Source organism: Hirundo rustica, chromosome 1 (assembly GCF_015227805.2).
Source record: "Hirundo rustica isolate bHirRus1 chromosome 1, bHirRus1.pri.v3, whole genome shotgun sequence".
Lineage (NCBI taxonomy): Eukaryota > Metazoa > Chordata > Aves > Passeriformes > Hirundinidae > Hirundo > Hirundo rustica.
In genome coordinates this window covers 26,280,961-26,300,683 of record NC_053450.1, presented here as the reverse complement: position 1 = coordinate 26,300,683, position 19,723 = coordinate 26,280,961, and the positions used below count along the sequence as shown (strand labels likewise).

Here is a 19,723-nt window from a genome sequence, read left to right as displayed (position 1 = left end):
TTTATATGCACATAGCAGGTGCATGATTAAAGGCTGTACATGGAACTTTTCCGTCAATTGACTGGGCTTGAGGCATAAGTTTAATGAAGGAGATATATGCAGCTAGCAAACTCAGCTTTCAGCTATTTCTCTGCTTCTCCCAGAATCCTTAAGCTTTGTATTTGCTTAATTCTTAGACTAATTTGCACCTTTCTATTTCTGACAAGGCAAAGATGTTATATTTAGTAGTTCTAAATAGCTTTCATCATACTGCCAAATAAATGAGAAGAAAGATGCCTTCAGAGCATTAGGGAGAAAACATCTGCCCCTGCTTGAGAATATGTCACATTTGAATAGAAAATGTTACAAAAGACTGAACAGGGATGGAGTGTTCATTGTTCCGTTGCTTGTGAGATTTTTATCTGGTTTAACTCCATTTTGAAAAAGCTTAAAATATGAAATAATTATGTGTAAGGCTAATCACTAAACTAAATGAACAGCAGTCATCGTTAGACAACTTCTCAATATCTCCCAGCAAACATATAGAAATCAGTTATACTAATTTCACACACTAATGGCTTTGGACCATAAAAGAGCCTACAGCCACTTTATGAAAGAAAGGGTGAATTCAAACAATAACAAACAATTTCTGTTTTCAGCTCTTGCTGTGGTGAAGTTATATTGAAATTCTTATTCAGTAAGTAGTAACACTTCTTTTGCTTTATTTGTAGATCCAATTGTACAAATCTTTATTTGCCCTGAGTTTAGATCAAAGAGATGAACATTGGATCAGCTGAACAGAATCAATTCTCATTCTCTGAATGAAAAATGCCCATTGTGGGCTGCTCCAGAAAAAGACAGTTTAATTATAGATCCAGGCACATTTCAAAACCACATTAGAAAAAGACCTATAACTAGACCTGAAACTGACTTTTCCTAACATTTTAAGATACCATTTGTATCATTTGTTGTTACAACTGTGCTAATTCACTTTCAGACTAAAATATATGCTATCATCCAAAGCATGCTACTCTGCAGGGGTTCCAGGCAGCTTTCATTGAAGTTAAAGGGTTCTCTGCCTCTGACCTCAATACTGTTGGGATATTGTAGCTTCTTAAGGCAATCTTTACCCTTGCAATCTACATTTCATTTAAATCTACAGAACTGCAAATCATCTTCTTTTCATCTGTGGTGAGTTCTACAGGGTGCAATCACTTAATTCTGAATGAAAATTAAATTCAATTGTGGATATGCAATAGTCAACAAGCAGACATTAAATTCTCCCTATTTTCTTATATCTCCACAGTGCAAACAAGGCCACTTCACTGTTTACGTGAATTATGCTGCCATAACAGCCAAGCCAATTCTCAGTCTCCCAGGTCATTGCAAGCTCCCGCTGGGTCATTTCCACAGCAACTCAGAGGCCACACAGGGTGACTTGACCAATGAACCAAAGTAAGTGAATGAAGGGCAGTTGCTCATGAGAATGTGCATACACCTCTGCCTCTGGATATTTATGAAATATAATCTTATAATTCTTCTGGAACTGCTGAATTGTGAAGTCTTATTTCCCATTAAACCTGTAGACAGCCAGAGAGGTTTTATGAAAGAAGATGATTTCTAAATCATGAGATTTTTTCAGTTCCCTTTAATCTATCTTTTTAAAGAAGACTGACCTGAAAATCTATGATAACACCTTCTGTTTGTTTGTTTGTTTTTTTGGTTTTTGTTTTTTGTTTAGTAGTCTAAGATAAAAAACATTATCTTTAGAAAACTGTCTCTTTGGTAAACTATGCATAAATCATCATTTTTCAATTTGTATTCTGAAACATTAGAAGTTAATTATTATCCTAGTCACATAAGAGATTGCATAACAGGTGTCTTCAACTGTTTTACAATAAAAAATAAAATAAAAAAAGACAGAAATTTTATTTATGGTCATTTTAACTATGCAGTATGTCTTCCTCTTTTCAGTGATGGACTATAGTCAAAGTGCAGAATCCAGCTCTTCTGGATCCATTGCTCTGCTGTGCCACCCTGGCACTAAATTTCCTCTCTACTTCAAAACAAATAGTGAAATTCAGTGCCTTTGTAACTAACTATATTAAAAGTGTAATTTAGGCAAAGGAAGACTTTATCTTCTAAATTGAAAAAGCAAGCATCCATCTTTCAGCTATCATTACTTAAGTCTACTACAGCAACATCATGTTTTGAATTCTGACTTTGCTTTATTACAACTGTGTAATACAGTTAGAAATCTTCATTGCTTGTGGTTAACATAAAACCTTGATATGTTGATGACCTAGAGAAATTCAAAGCTTTAAAACAGACCTTATAAAATCTATTCTTATCTTACTCAAAAGTACTCCAGTATGTCCTGCTCATTGCTTTAAGTACTTGCAAGATCAGAAATTGTAATTTCCTGTTACAGAAGAAAAAAAAAAAAAAATAAAGTACCCATACTAACCTGCACAACATGCATCTGTGTTTAGGAGATTGAGTAAGAAATAATCTTAGTCTCCAAATACACTGTTTAAAGTAGCTACATATACACTACAGGCCCACAATTCCCACACCAATTTTTCTTCCTACAATCACTGTTTCTTAGTGCTAACACTGTTTTTCTCTCCTCTTTTGTAGTGAAAAGCACCTACACTAAGAGTGAGAATTGATTTATTAGCACTCCTTTTAAGTAGATCTAATGCACAAAGATGCATCTTGAGCCTCTCTCTACTCCTGTGAAAGAGCAAAGTAACTCTGCAGCCTATGCATCTTTTTCCAAACCTAAACCCATTTGCACGAGCAGCGATGTTAGAGGTACTGCTCCTATCTGGGACAGTTGCTAAACGCAAGAAACGGCTCCTGCATACTGTCATCTCTTTTGCAAAGGAGACAGACCACTCCAATTTGCTTCAAATATAACAGATGCATGGCACACTCATGTAGCACAATTAATTTCCTTACTGTAACTGGGTAGGAACACTTGACAGTACGAAGCATCTGATTGCAGGCACTGAAAAAAGAACCTTCTTATGTGACAGGGGAAAGGCAAAAGTAGGGCACAAAAAGCAAATGAGAAAATGCCATGTCTGGCTGAAGTCCACACCCCTACTTTTCCCATTAGTACAATGTTTCTTTCCATTACAGATTTACTACTGCAGATCAGTGAAGGCCATAATTCTACCCCACACACAACATTACAATATTTTTTAAATATTTTGCTTATTTTCAGAGGTCTAAACTTCAATTCCAAACTCTATTTGATTCATTCTTAAGTGAAACATATTCCATATGCAAACTATATGCAAAACAATGCTCCAGTAGCCAGCACTATATATTCTACTGAGAAAAAAACAGATTCCTTTATCCATACATCCAGTTTTTCATTATGAAAATTCTGAATTCTTCTTTACTATCTACTAAAGAATTGTGATAGTCTATTATATAATGCATTTTTGTAAATAATACTAGTACCCAAATATTATTAATTTTTCTTATTTCAGTGCAACCAAAAAATTTGAATCTCCTGTGAGTTCAGTGGAATGCTTAGAATCATAGAAACACAGAATTGCAGAATGCTTAGGTTTGGAAGGGACCTTAAAGATCATCTCATTCCATCCCCCCTGCCATGGGCAGGAACACCTACCAGTAGATCAAGTTGCCCAAACCCCATTTTAAAACCACTGCCCCTTGTCCTGACACTACCTGCTCAGATCAAAAGTCTCTCTCTCTTTTTTTTTTTTTTTTTTCTTTCTTTCTTTCCCCTTAAGTTGCCTTAAGGTACTGGAAGACCAAAATGATGAGGTCTTTCCAAAGCTTTCTCTTCTCTACACTGAAAAGCCCCAACTCTCTCAGCTTGACTTCACAGGAGAGGTGCTCCATCCCCTCTGATCATCACTATGGTCCTAAGCCCTATTACCTTCTGTTTCTTAAACTATGCTAACAGCAAAATGATAAACTAATCTATTCCCTGTTCAACTTACTGAAAATTCATGATATAGTTGTTTGGGGTTTTTTTCTCTTTCAGTGTTTATCCAACAAGTAGATATTTTCAATGGGTTCATCCTTTATAACATTAAAACCAAGCCCTCTATCACAGCTTGGTTCAGCTCTGCTGCTCTCACTGAAAGCTAGTCCGTTTGATAGAATGCACAGACCTTCACACACTATAAAGTTCCCTTTGCTTAAGGAGTGGGTGAAAAACATGGTTAGGTTTGGCTTTCTCAATGAAAATTCTAATTTGACACTATGCCAGGTGAGCAGGATCCTCAGATTCAGCTGCCTCAACTCTGCAACAGCCTTTCAAGCCTCCTAAGGGCCACCGTTGATTGAATGTATCTCTCCTAGAAAACACAGCTATGTAAGAGATGCTGGCTTATCATTAATTTTTGAAACAACAAGTTGGTAAGAGACAGAAATAATTCAGCTTCAGCAGTGGAATTTCTAAAACACACAAAAATGCTACCCTTAAAAATAAGAAAAATGTACAAAATTAAAAAAAAAAAAAAAAAAAAAAGGTGAGTTTGTGGGGAGAAGTAAGCCTCTTAAGGTAACATCAGGTTCCTGAATATAATTTCACTTCTGAAACTTCCAATGAACTTTATGCTCATCCAGAAGCTACTTCATTTTCCCCTTTCCTATTACATTTCTGGGCAAATCTGCCTTCATTGTCCAGACAGCATGCTACTTTTAAAATGTTCTTACTTCTGCTGTTTCAGTGGCAGTTCTTTTTGCTCCAATGCTCCCGTCATTTGCTACTGGATTTCTGGCCAGAGAGCTGCTCAGAGCAAATGGCCCTTCCTAAAAAAACATTCATGCTTTTCCCAAAGGGAATCAATGTCAGTAGTACTGCTTTTCTTTCTCACATTGCCCACACTGGGCAATAGTTCACTTGTAGAAAAGTTAACTCCCACAGTCCTAGCAACAACCATATTCAAAATAAGAATGAGACAGACACACACAGAAGAAAAAAACGCCCCTAAAGAACTTCAAGTCCAGGTGGTACCTTACCCATCACCTGGTCATAGAGTGTAGCACAACAAAATATGCTTCTTAAACCAGTGAGCAACAGTCAATTTTTAGGGGCGACTCAACCCCAAGGAATGGTTCTGCAAAAACAGCACCTCATGGCTCACCCCAGTGTCTACTGTATTTTAGTGGCATTCATCAGTTTACAAGTGACAAGATTATAACAAAGCATGCCACTTCCCCCTCCAGCCCCTCTCAAGCTGACAGCATGGGACCAGAAAGCTTGTTTCTCTCACATTTTCCCCAGTAATCTTGATATAGCTTGTACACAGCCAAGGGACAACTACGGCAAGAATCATTTCTCTGAAGAAATTTCTACTGCCCTCATCAGTGAATGCAGACAATTATCTTAACTGAAAAAATTATTTGATTGATGACATTGAGAAATCCTATACACATATTAGAACATATCTGCTATCTGTTCCAAATTCTTGGCAAATAACAACTCCAGGTGCACTTTTGAAAATAAACATCTTTACACTTTACTTTTTGAAGGCAAGTAACACCAGAAAGGCAACACAAGTAGCAGCCCCAAAGATTAATGTGACTATTTGAGAATGGTCCTCTGTAATCACCATGAAGCACTGAGTTCTAGAGGAACTGGCCACTTTCAATTTCTAGAAACTCACCTTGAATAAAGGACAGTTGTATTTCAATTAAAAATGACATGACCTAAGCAACATTGAAAAATAGATACATATTTTTTGGCATAAAATTCAATAACAATTTGTTACCCACTCTTGCTACAGAGAATCACCAGCAAGGGCTGGGATCTCATCACCAAATGACCAATAGTAGAGCAGGCAGGACACTTGTATCAGGATGGATGCTGCCACAGTTTGTGAGAGCTTGGCAGATGGGAGACAGGCAGAAAATAGAGAGGAAATACAGTCAAGTAGCTGTAGTGCTTAGACTATGTAGCAAAATTAAAGAGGAAGGCTACAACCACCTTCACCTGCTGAGTAGATCCAAGCTATATAAGGATACAAATAACTACACCCCAACTTTTTTTATAATGTTTGCCAGTATTAGTGGTTTCATTACTTTTTTGTATTTTTTAAAAACTACACAGCACAATAAAACCCCCTTACCTCTCCACCATAAATCAACATCTCATTTGTAATATTTACAGGTAAACTATCATCTCTGTTAGCAAAGAATTAAGTTTTGGCAGCTAATAATTCTGACTGCACAAAAAAAAACCCCAAACCAAAAAACCTACCTTTCATAATATTTTAGGTAGTCAGAAGTTAAATTCTAGATTACCTAATCAAACACCTGCATTTTGCAGCACTTGGCTGTGTAATTAAAGGTGCAGTACTTAGCCATAGTGTTCAAGGTCAACAAAACATCAATCACGTAAGTAATAAGCCCTGGCTGACTTTCCTAAAACCATTCTTCAGCAGTAAAGTGTTTTTAAATAGATCAAGAAGATGGCTAGGTGATGAAATAGTCATAATTCCCACTGTCAGACCTTTTCAGAAGTTTTAATTAGAATATAAGCTTCAGATTCCACAGCACACCATGCCTATTAAGACTCATATAGGTATAATCAGGAGTGGTGCTCAATTATGAACATGTTATAAAGTGATTTTGCCTGGTATTTCTCCCAAGCTAAACAGTTTGCCTCATACTCTAAGTATTATCTTCATTAACTGTATCTTAATAATGCCCAGAATTGTGTACTGTAGATATACTTTATCATGTTCCATTAGGGTGTAATTCAAGCATATATTTAACTACTAAGAATGCAATTGATGTTATCTAAGTCAAAGGGTTATTTAAAAAGCTGAGAATTTCCTGTGGAAAAGTTGGACATTAGTACCAGCACACAGACTGCAGAAGCAGCTGTGCTCTTAGGCTAGTACAGGTCACTGGGAAGATTAAAGATTTGCTTGCAGAAGGACCTTGTAGTACCTGGAGAGAAAGAAACACCTTTCACACCTGCAGTCCGCTGAGGGGTGAATACAATTAGTCTCTCTTAGGCAAGACTTTGTCCCATTTGTGGCATTTTACCAGAGTGAGCTAGAATGGACCAGTGAGCTAGATGAACTTTAAAAATCTCTTTCAAACCAAACTATTCCATAATTCTATGACTCTGTAACTTGGTCCAAAACTGCCTGAGTTTTGCAATTCAATACAATACAGAAAAGCAACCCAAAAGTTCCCTGAATATTTGACTATGCTCCTTCTTCATTCAAACATCCAAAATTACCTCAGAGGAGTTACACTTCACATTTTAGCTATTTAAAAATAGAGAATAACATCAGATATATGCATTGAGAATAGAATTATTAAAAATGTAAATATCCCTTTTTTTTTATAACCATCAAGCACACAGGTGCATAAAAAGTTGGAAGGAAAGTTCAGTGCAAAAATGTCCACAATATTTTTTTCACAGCACTGCCACAAAGGAATAATTAAACCCACTTATGTTTACAGAGCATTTTGAGACATATTAATTCAGCTTTAATAACTTTTAAGGAACATAAAACTCTCTTCCAGACTACAAAATTCCAGGAAGCAAATATCTCTGTCCCTTTGACTCCATTTCTAAAATGTTCTTTCTATCTGGCTGTGCAGAATGTAAAACAGAAGGGGGAAAAAAAAAGGAAAAAAAAAAAAGGGTTTGATAAAAGCAAGAACTATTCAAAAGCAGCAATAATGGTTCAGTTTTTCAGAGTGCTGGGTGAAAAGCAAATGGTAGAAAGAAGAGTGGATATAGTGTATCAAAGATGAAATTAATGCTTTGTAGTATGCATGTGCAGTGTAAACCTGTTCTACAGATATGGTTGCTCTGAAGAGGAAAAAAAAAGGATTTTTTTTCCTTAAGAGCTAAGAAAAAATCTAATATTATTAGCATAAACAGCAGCCCACCCAAGAGAGGAAAAAGAAAACCATTTGCAACACAGTGGCTTTTATCACAAGATATCAAATGCATAATTGTCTTTAAATGGAAATTTGCTGAATGTGAACTCTCCCTCCACCAAAGCTTCTTGATGGAACTGTAGGAATGCTTCTGTAAAATAGTGCCATGTTTTGTTAAGTGTATTTATGCAAAATAATAATAATTAAAAAAAAAAAAAAACAACCAAAAAACTAAAGAGTTAAGCTTATAAAGGAATCAAAACTTGTGCTTATGTGAACCCACTCTGTGTTGTATCAACATTTGAACAACATTGTATAAAGGCCAAATATATCTGCCTATAGATCTATTTAATAAATCCCATAGACGTACAAAGCTTTTCAGTTTCAAGAGGAGAAGGTGGTGCTTGCATTAGAACAAAGGCTAAGAACTGTCTCAATTCCTCATACAGCAGTATGTCATATATCAGTTATGTTGCATGTGATACTTACCATCCTGAATTTGCAAATCCTTTCAGGTCTGAGAGTCCTGTATCACTCTTTTGAGTCTGCAGCATTTATTTTAGGGTCTAATTTCTCTTCTGCAAATGGTATTTAAAACAGCTGCCCACAGTATAGCTAAATTCTCAGAAAATTATACCTTATGTATTGTATTAGTATGGGTCTAGTACCTGAGTACACATTGCATAAAACCCTTTCAAAGACTAGACTAGAGGTCATTAAGACCAAACCCATTACCCATCAAACATGGTTTGCTTCCCTTTATTGCCTTATTTCAATCAAGTGCTGCTTCTTAACCATGCAAATTATTGTCATTTATGTATTTAAAAGTATAGCTGTCTATTATTACATAAAATGTATGTATAAATGTATAAAGTGCATAAACCATGTGGTTTGAATTTCACGTTCTCAGAAATCTATACATCCAGAAATGGAGAAAACAATTTCAAATATAAGCCAAGAATTTAAAGAAAAAAAAAAAAAAATCTCTTTAGCAGTGTTCTTCTATCCTTTTCAGGTAAGAAAATTATAATGCATGTTCATATTTTTCAGTGCACTGATGGTGATAACCCACTAGAAACTATAAGAGCAGACAGAGATACACTGCAATATATTTACACTGATATATATTTGGAAAGCATTGATTTTCCTCCCTGTGCCTTGATCAGAAGTGAAATTTGCATGCTTGCATTTGTTTAACAAGAGTAACATCAACTTGCACAGTGTCTTGACATTTCCATATATCTATGTCTGCATGTTACCACCATTTGACTGATAGTTGCATAACCCTAAGAACAGTGATTGCTTTTCAAATGTATCAACATTACAGGCAAAGAACCAAAATCAGTGTGTACTCCATAGAAATAGTGATTTTAGGAATCCTAATAGCACGCTAGAGTAGCAACGACCCATCCCAGGTATGGGGGATCTAAGACTACAACCCAGCAAAAGAGAACACTCAGTGGCTGAGCCAGATTTGATGTCTGACGTGCTATTACTTAATAATACATTATGACAGACTAATATCTGTTTGTCTTCTGGCTACACTGCAATCAAAGTAGTCTGATTACATTATCTTTGAGGACCTGAATAAAAAGCTAGAGTTGGTTCTTGTACTGCTAATATGGTAACAAACACCGCTGTGCTTATGCCCTGAAGACTCTGACTTCTATTAAGAGAAAGAAGAAATTAAATTTAAGGAATAATTATTATACAAGAATTATTTCTGTCTCAAAGAAAAAATTAACCAGACAAATAATACTGTATGCATAATATGTTGTAAATGAATGATATATGGAGCCAATTACAAGTTTCCCTACAAATACACAGTTCTAGTTACTTGCAGATATAGATCTTCAAAGGCATTTGGAAAAGGAAGACAAAGTGACCTTGAGGACTGAGTTGCTGAGTTCTGTTATTATTACTGAAAAAAATTCCCATGTTTTTAGAGGTGTTATTCACAACAAAAATTCTTGTGTGACAATATTATTTTTAAAAATACTTTGTCTAAGAAGCCTAGCATATTAAAAATTAGAATAAAATCTTCCATGTATTTTGATTCAGTAGAAAACTGGAGCTGGTCCAGGGTATTTCACTTTGTAGCAGGCAAGAAGTGAGTCGCATTTATGGAACTGCAGTCCATCTCTGAATTGCATGTATTTGACTCAGCAGTCACTTACAGACAGAAAAGTAAAGTTTTTCCAATAGTAAATCTTAGAGTAATAGCTTTAGCTAGCTGGTACTGTGGGATTAAACTTTTCAGTAGCTCATCAGCCACAGTTTAGCCTGGACAAGATAAGTTAAGGTCAGAGGTTTGGGTACAGCTGCCTTTAGCTGATGAGTTCTGGGATAAGCAGTGCGGGAAGTCTGTTGCTGTCACAGAACAAGAAAATGTGCAGAACCGCATGTTTCTCTTCAGTGTATATGGATGAGCTTAGCACAAAAGTTTTCTCTTCACCCCTTCCCCTTTAACTTTTTTGCAAAAGTTTGTCTGTTCTAAATTTTTAAGCATATATTGGTATTTCAATGTATTATTGAAATAGCTTTTTCCAGACCTACCTGTGGAGTGCTTACTTTTCTTAAACATTTCTCTGCTATGCTTTGATATCTGCTTCACCTGCTGTGCCTGCAGCCACGCAGGGTATGTTCTGCGGTTGCTTCATCCCATATTCTCATTTGAGATGTTATCAAAACTTCACCAGCTGGGACATGGTATTGCAAATGGAGAAGAGAATAAGGTAGCTAATGGGACAGTGTCCAGGGAGGGACATGAACAACAACAAATGGAAATACAAGGAAGTGGTAATAAAGATTGGGAAGTAAAGCTGAGGAAGGAAAGGGAAAGAAAAAGCAGAAGGTTTGGGGACACAGGGCAGTTATAAAAGCATTCTGGAAGTAGAATGTTAGGTCAGTTTCTGTGGAAAATGGAGTAAGGCAAATAGATAATGGTAGAAAATGGAGAACAGAAAAAGGAAAGAAAGAAAAGAAAACAAACAAACAGGAAGCCATAGTGAGCTTTTAAAATATTTTTTAACAAGTTCACCTTAGTCAGTAATTTCTAGATATAACAGTGAAAAAAATAGCTCTGTCTATTAAATAATAAAGAGTTTTAAAATCTCAGGATGAGAAAGCAAAATCACCTTTTCTTTGACCTTTTAACTCTGTCCTCACCTTCTTACAGGAAAATACATTAGTTAACTTCAACTGATGCAGTCCGTTTCACCAAAGGTAGGTAGGGCCACGGGGATTCTCCCCCAAAAACTATCTCCTCTCCTTTGATGCAAAAACATTCAAGACACTTCTCAAACCTCATCAGTCGCATAGATAGAGCTATGTGATGCTAACTGGAAATACAAATAGATAAAACCAAAACAACTTGATGAAAAACTGCAGTGGAATTTGAGAACTGCTTGCAAAACTTTTTTCCTTCTTTGAAATGTCAGCATGTTTCTATTTGAAACAATAAAATCAAGCAAAATATTAAAAAATGGTTCCTAACAGCACATTTCATTAGGTAGGCATTTATTCCCTGTTCAACCAGTCACAGGAAGGAGCTATCCAGTCATTTAAAGATACTCTAAAGATATTCTAAAGTATTAGAACCAGACACTAGAATAGCACACAGCTCCTTGCAACATCTTCCTGGTAAGGTATTCAAGTTAGTAGCAAACCCAAAAATATGGCAAAGCAGCTTATTTTTGGCTCCTTACTTACAGAAATGTGACTACTAATCATATTCTGAACAATCTAAAATAAACGTGTATAGATAATTCTGGAAGATTCAAACAGTCAAAATGCTATCCTCCGGGATTAAATAAAATTTTGCAGCTGCCATCACTTGTATTGAGCTAGTACAAGCAATTCAAGATTCAGGCATAGAAATAAAATGTGCAGCATTACTTTGAGCATAAAAGGTCAATACACAAACAGAGTGGGGAATGAAAACACACCATTTGTAAAAAGACAATCCTATTTTATCGTAATAGGTTTAATACACATTCTAAATTTCAGTGGACATACAAGAAAAAAAAATATCTTAGGGAGCTTGCCAAAATCAACACCCAATCAGCCATCCAGAAGATACATTTTAAATAAATGCTTACTCAAGTTTTACTAGTAGGCATTTACATTCAGAAAAACACAAAATATAGTGGGCATCAGCATCAGCCAAGAGTTTAGCTTACCACAGACCATATGGGAGGATGTCCCCATAGACTGTGTATCTTGTACTAGTATGGCATCTGCAGTACATAGCAACACTTTATCTGATGTAATAACACCTTCTGCTCTTAGCCTTTCTAAGTTATGAAACAAAAAATTCAGTGATTTCACCATAAACAGCCTCATGGAACACAGACAGAAAGGAATGAAAACAGGGAGCTATCACTCCACACGTCAGGCACCTTGTAAGTCAATATATTAAAAGTTACAGCCAAAGGTGTTGGTGTTTTGTTTTGGGTTTTTTTTTTTTTTTTTTTTTTTTTTTTTTTTTTTTTTTTTATTTTTTTTTTTTTTTTTTTTTTTTCCTCTAAGAAGACCATACTGCTTTTAAAAAGAAATATAACTAGCAAATTGAGTGGAGGCTCTTGGAGCTCTTAGGTTGCTTCCAGTGCTTATGCCAGTAGATCAGTACATTCAATGAAAATATAATAAAATCAATGTAAACCTCAGTTATCAAGAAAGTGCTATCACACTTTGAAATGATTCTGTTGGTAGAATTTTGTAATGTAACCAGCATCATTCACAGGACCAGGCTACAAATTCTGAATCACCAGTCTGGATTCATCCAAAGAAACAGAGACAAAAAAAATAAACCCATCCAATATTTCATGAGTCTTCATCACAGGAGAATGTAGAAGACACACTACAAATTTTTCTGGTTTATCAAGTGTTTTCTGACACATGCTCTTCCCTAATAAAAATAGTCCATCTGGCTCTTACCTTGTCCTGTCCTATACTAAAAGCACTGAGTAGGAAATGCTCCACTGAAGTTATATACCAAACAGTATATTAAAAATATCTTCAGAATGCTACATCCTGTGAGAGGTCCCTTATAGAGTCTACATCCAAAATGAAAGCTCTACTGACAAAGCTAGCCCAGGATAGGACCACATTAGAGATTAGTTTCAAAAATTTCTGCAGTGATGTCACGTTCTCACAAAACAGGGTTTAATCAATTACAGTAGTCTTGTTTTATTACAATATCAAATTTAGTATACTATTGTTTTAACATTCTTCACTGATGTGTGAAGACTAATTGACCAAGCTGTGCTCATCAAATACATGAAATCATTTTTCAGAATTATGACATGGATTATCCAGAAAACCACAAAGTCAAATTTCATCCTGCTTTTTATTAAATATTTTTAACCTTAAAGGCCTTGACTCTTTATCATATCCCTTAACACAAAAAATGCACCTCCAGGTAATCTAATCCTGTTTAAACAAGGGAAATCCTTTCAGAATTTTCTCAACATCTGTAAAAATGTTTTGTCTTTTGGCCTCTTTTGGCCTCTTTTGGCCTTAGAATAGACTTTTCACCCTCAGAATTACTTTTGATTAATACTTTGAAAATCCGAATTCTTTTCTCTGTAATAAATATCCACCTAAGAGATTATTTAGAATTGTTTGTTTACAGAAAAAGAAACACAACTACACTTATAAAAGAGGTCCTCTAATTTTATGGAGGTCCTCTGAATTTCCTCAAACTCTCCTATTACATTGACTGCTGAGGAGATTACAGAGTTTAAGGAGTCATCCTTCGAGAAGCTTCAATAACCTCAAGTGGGTTATGGGTCCTGAGCACCTGAACAAAAATTATACGATCTTCAAATATCTGCAGGTAAGTGATCAGCTCTGAGTAGGGCTTTTGAAGAACTCTCTTTCTGTCCTAATCCAAGTCCTAACATTCCTCCTGAATTTCCATTCATGTACAAGAATCTTCTCTTTTCTTTTTTTTGCATCTTTTCTTAAAAGGGATTAAAGAGAGGGAAGATATTTTCATGTATGTTCCATATGTGCTGCAGCCTGCCCAATATCACTAAAACATGTGGTGGGTCAGTAGCTACTTCCTCCTTGAAAACTGTCACTCATGTCTGAATCCGCTTCACGCAGTAAGGTCATTCCAGAACGAATCATCAGTAATGAAAAGTAACACTTCTTCTTTCAATAGAACAACTGCTAACTCAGTTAATATCTAAAAGGATCAAATAATATTTTTAAATAACATGTCTTAGTTTAATTATCTGTCAAGTCATGCCAAATGAAACACATCCAGGCAACAAATGTGATTATAATGAAATAGGAGAGCCACTCTTTTCCCATTCCAGCCACTGATATAGATCTCGCACCCTCATTTTCAATATGAAGATAGGTCTTTTTTGTCTAAACTTGTAAATAATTACATTAAAAGAGGTAAATTTATGGCTTAATTTTTTGGCATTGCCTTTAATTTTAAACATAATTCTCTCAGCCTTTTTTTTTCTACTTGGAGGTTTTTTATATAAGCACTCATTCCTATAATTTCTATTTCCATCTGTGACTATTTTCTTCCAGTTTTGCTCTCAGAGGAGGATAAAAAGATAAAAAAGTTTCAGAGATGGGGCTAGGAGGCAGAATACTAAGCTTTGCAGGGATCTGCCACTGTTTTTCCATTACATTGTCATTGTTGTGTGTGAACGAGATCATGCAGAAAAAACCAACAACACTGGTCTCTTGCTGGAGGTAGAACAGAAACTTTGGTTAAAGAGTAGGATAAACAGGAAAAAAAAAAGGAATGAGTAACAAAGATAGAGAAGAAAGAACTGAATAAACCTGTGCCAGAAAAAAATTAATTATTCAGATTTTTTCAACAACCAGACATGGACATCAAGCTTCTACTAGTCCTTGTTAGCAGCTCACATTTGTTTGTGAGGTTCATTGAAGAAAGATGCAATCAGGAGTCTTTTCTCTTATTTACTGATAGCCTAAAGAAAGGTTTATTTTATACTTTCTGTTTGACATCGAGACAATTAATGCTGATTCCAGAAATGCTGATTGTCCCTACAAGGGCTTGGTTATAACAGCTGTGTTCAAACCTCCGGACTTGGGAAGGGAGGAGGAATTTTCTATGTACAGCTGCAGGCATTGACTACACAACCTCCAAATAACTCTCCATGATAATTTTAAACTAGGAGAAAATCATACAATCATAGGATGTTACAGTTTGGAAGGAAATTTAAAGATCATCAAATCCCAACTTCCCTCTCATGGACAGGGACACCTTTCACTAGACTGGGCCTTATCCAACTTTGTCAGGGCTGGGGCACACAGAAACCTCCCTGGAAACCTGTTTCAGACTCTCACCACACTCACAGTTAAGAATATCTTCCTAATATGCAGCCTAAATTTCTCCTCTTTCAGTTTGTACCCATTACTCCTTGTCCTGTCAGTACAAACAAATCAACACAAATCAGTGGGAGAGTTGCCACACTTGGTTTGGTACTGTTGGAAGCTGGGATTTACCCACCTATTCCATTTCAATCAGTAATAATCAAGGGCCCTGCTATGAAACAATGGGGAGGTATAGCATGGTGAGGACAGGAATGTCAAAAGAAAACACATTGACATAGGAAATAGGTATAATGAAAACTGACTCTTCTGTTTGTATTTTTACCTCATCACGTGAATTTCCATGCAGACTGGCTCTGAGCTGCAATGCTCTCGTTCTGCATAGGCATAAGCTGAATTCCAACCCATGTCAGCAGGATACGACGCTGCCTGCAGAGTTGCACAAGCCAGCTCAAATACTGGAGGCAGTATAACTGCACTATAGAAGTGTTCTGCCACAGCTAATGAGACTATCCACTGCATCATGTCGTGGGAACATTCCCTAGGAGAGTTCCTGAGATCTGACACTACATTTCTCTTAGATTTTAATTTCCAAAGTAGTGTATCTTTTGTTGAACCTAGACTGCTTCATGGCCTTTGAAACACTTTGGATGCTGAGATTTCCCATCTGAACTGACTCAGAATGCCCAAACCCATCAATTTGTTTTTGGTTGGGCCCTGGCTACTATCACAAAGGATTCTTACTGAGTAAGTTTCAGGTTAATTTGTGAAGCACTTCATGGTTATCAGAAGATTGCCAGCTTCTGTTCCAGGTGCATGCCCAAATTACAATATGCTCCAGTAATAAACCCTGAATGGTATGGTACTATGGGAGCTGAGTCTTAAAAATGCCTTGTCTTTGTAATGCAAGCTTATTTCACTTGCAGTGATTTCCCACATCTTCCTACTCTCTGTTATACCAAGAAATCTCCTTACTGTTTTAAACTCCCAGCAGTCCAATAGTTTTATAAACAGTTAGAGAAACAGTACCTGCTATTCTTGAGCTGGAACAGCCAGTTATTACTCATATCCTTCACCTGGAGGCTTCTTCTACATTCTCCAAATATTTTACTCTAAAAAATTATGCTTTCACACTTTGATTTACAAGTGATCCTCTGATACTCTGAGGAGCACTTTATACTGCAGAGTGGATGAGTTTACCAGTTCATATTCTGCTAATGTCTACCCTGACATGAGGAACTTCTTTAATAAGTTTTCAATAGATATGAGAACGAATTTGAATTTTAAGTCTCCTGAATTCTGTAAGCCTCTCTTACCATGCATACTTTCTTTCTGTACATTCAGTTTTTGTTCTTTATCTATATACTGTCCTAAAATACCAAATATTTGGTTAGGACAACAGCATTACCGTGTTTATGCTCATTCCTGCTTTAAATTTATAATCTGTCATAACAGTTCAGGATTTTTTCTACCCACTTGGCAAGCTGCCCCTCAAGAATCCCAAACCATAAAAATCTATTGTAGGAGTACACAATCTCTATTGAAAAGAAATACTGAAAAATAAGATTTCAATGCTCTAGAATTTAATCACAACTACAAGGTTATGCAATTATTTTTCTAAAGAAAATCTGGACTTCTCCTATAATGACACACCACCTCCTTAAGACACTGGTACACTCACATATTTTTCTGAGACTGTAAGGACTGACTTCTGTGTTCAGCTTTAGAGAATTTTGGCATGCAAGCAGGTTGAAACTAGAGAAATGACTGTCAATGCTTGAGAAGGGAAAAATGCATTGCATCAAATATTGTAATCTTGCCTTTCTGATTTATTCTGTGTTCTTCTTCTGTGAAATACTGGTTTAGCAATATTATTCAGCAAAACAAGAGGCTCCTGCAAAACTTCCCATATCCTAAAAGGAATGGAAAAATATCCATTTTCATATAGTGTTAGTTACTACAGAAGAAACGTTGACCCACTGACTTACTGACTGATTTAAAATAGTCCTCTTCTCTTTGGATTCAGTTTCTGAATGACGGGCTCCAGTTTATCACAAACTGCTTGTGTCCTGACAGACACTTCTTCATGCATTAGGTTAGATTCAACGTGCATTAGGTTATATTAGCAGGATGACAAACAGACCTGGAAACCCTCTGTTGATTAAGTCATGCCAAAACTTTCACACGTATCTTTGTTTTATTTCGTTCTCTACTTTTTCATACCTAGCCACCAACCCAAATAACATCCAGTACATGCCCAGTATGATGTTCTGTCAAAGCTTTTCCATACACAGTCTTTCAGTTACTGAGCTGCTTTTTCAAACAGACAGAAATGCTTATACGTCCCATATAACCAGAAGAAATAAAAGCCACATATTAAACTATTTCCTTACTTTGATTTGTGAACATGAACAGTAAATTGAATGAATGAATGTTCAGTTTTAATCTACGATACAGCTGCTGATGCAATAATTCTTTTCAAAAATTAGAGAAACAATGCATATACAAATATTTCCAGAAACTGAAAGCTGTTAAATAGCAATAAAGTGGCAAGTAGCTTGCAAATTCAGCAGGCAGATTTTCATTGCTGTTATGTCTCTTTTGATAGTATTAAATAGAACTACGATTCAAAGCTTCTAAACACATGCTGTACTTATTTCTATGGAAACTAAAAGTTTGCTTTCATTTAGAGCTGCACACCAAGCAAACCTTACAAAATCCATACAACCTTTTTCAGAAGGAAAAGCACCCAATCCTCACAGTCACTTATCACATCACACCAGAAGGGCTTTCATACATTCAACCTACACACCTCACCAGCTAAATCCCACAATGAATAAAAGGAAAAGAAAGAGCTTGCGGCACTTCCTTGGACACTTGGCCTGTCACCAAGGGGATGAATAAGACTCTGGATTCATAAGACTGACCCCTGAAAAAGCTCTCATCCATGTACACAACCACCATCCCCATGAACACATACATACACTTACAGGCAGAGCAGCACAATCACGAACACGCCAGTGACTGAAGGCCTTTTTCTCAGGTACCAGGATCATTGCTCTTAAGTCTCTCTTTTGAGAAGAAAAGTTACCGATCAGCATATTAAAAAAGAGTATGCAACACTCCCTTTACACATTATTCAGAGAAATACTTCTGTTTGAGTGTATTTTGAAGAAACATTTAGAAGTGACCCCCAATGAAAAATGTTTCACTCTTCCTTGTAATGAAGTAGGATCATTTTCAGATGAAATCAGAAAACTGTCTGCATGTATAAGAGAACAAAAAAACATTTTAAGATCATGCACAGACAAATTATTTAAAAAAATGCTTCACACAGAGGCCATGAGTATTTTTCTGAAAGTATCTGCTGCACATTCTTTGTTGCAATTGCCTCGTTTTGCATTTATTCTTATTTGTATTGCCTTTTCTAAGCTCTTTGAATTTTCTTAGGAAGCTAAGTAACCTAGTTCTATTCTAATAAAACATAAAGGTAATTTACATATTTAATTATCCATTTAAATTCCTTTTTGCTTCTTTTGAAGAACTCCTTACAAAGGAAATTTTACAGACATCTGCCTTACAAGAGTGGCTGACATGGGGTGCTATGAACTAAAAAGTAAGTTCTCAAATCAGGAAAGTTTCAGAAATTTCTGGCAAAAAGGAACAAACAAAGCTGACAGCAAGGAAAACAGCTAATAACAGAATCAAGCGGTACCTAGTCTGTTGGTTTTGTAATCTTCATGGATTTGGCTGTCAGTTCAAGAACTCAACCCTACCTAGCTTTTACCTCCGACTGCTCTCAGACAACCATCTACTAGAAGGCATAAGAAGTTCCTCATGAACAGAAAAGTCAGATTCAATCCATTTGAAAATTGAAAATTTCCATCCTTGAAAAAAGGAAAGCCAAGCCCACAGCACCAATCACCTCTCTGGAGCCCCATTCGTCTCAACACTGTCAATGTGGTTTCAAACTCTGACATTGCCCAGAGAAGTTGTGGAATGTCCCACCCCTGGAAGTGCACCAGGGCAATTTGGACGAGGCTTTGAGCAGCTTGGGTTAGTGGAAGGTGTCTCTGACCATGGCAGCAGGGTTGGAGCTCAATGATTTAAGGTCACTTCCAATCCAAAAGGTCACTTTGGATTGGAGGAGGGTTGGAGCTCAATGCAGGGTTGGAGTTCAATGCTTTAAGGTCAATTCCAATCCAAAACATTCTAAAACTCTACAAATACCCCTCAATAACTTTTTACTAATCCTTCACTTAAATCTAACTTTTATAAATGTTTTTTGGAAGCTTATGATTTTCAAGTTACTCTGAAGCTGATCCTTTCTAATCTTAACAACAGCTCACTGAATAACGCAGACTAATTTCAGGGTAATGTTCATGCTCATTGTGATGACAGAAGTATCTCCAGACCAGCAGCAATTTCTGGAGCAACACACAGGAAGGTGGGCAGCTGCAGAGGACTGGGGCATGGGGGAACTGTCCAGCAGTGAAGGGAATATACTAAATTTTGCTTCTCT

At 36.3% G+C, this 19,723-nt stretch overlaps 1 protein-coding gene across 2 annotated transcripts in view; it reads right to left on the bottom strand.

The window, feature by feature from the left end:
* Positions 1-19,723, bottom strand: part of MMP16 (matrix metallopeptidase 16) — a 170,205-nt gene that overhangs the window by 119,271 nt on the left and 31,211 nt on the right. The window contains exon 1 of one of the 2 annotated variants that reach the window (XM_040063862.2): positions 10,432-10,548. The exons of the other annotated variant lie outside the window; for it this stretch is intronic. The gene's annotated coding sequence lies outside the window, so the exon portion shown is untranslated. Of the gene's footprint in view, positions 1-10,431; positions 10,549-19,723 lie in introns of those variants that run through there. 2 annotated transcript variants of the gene reach the window in all.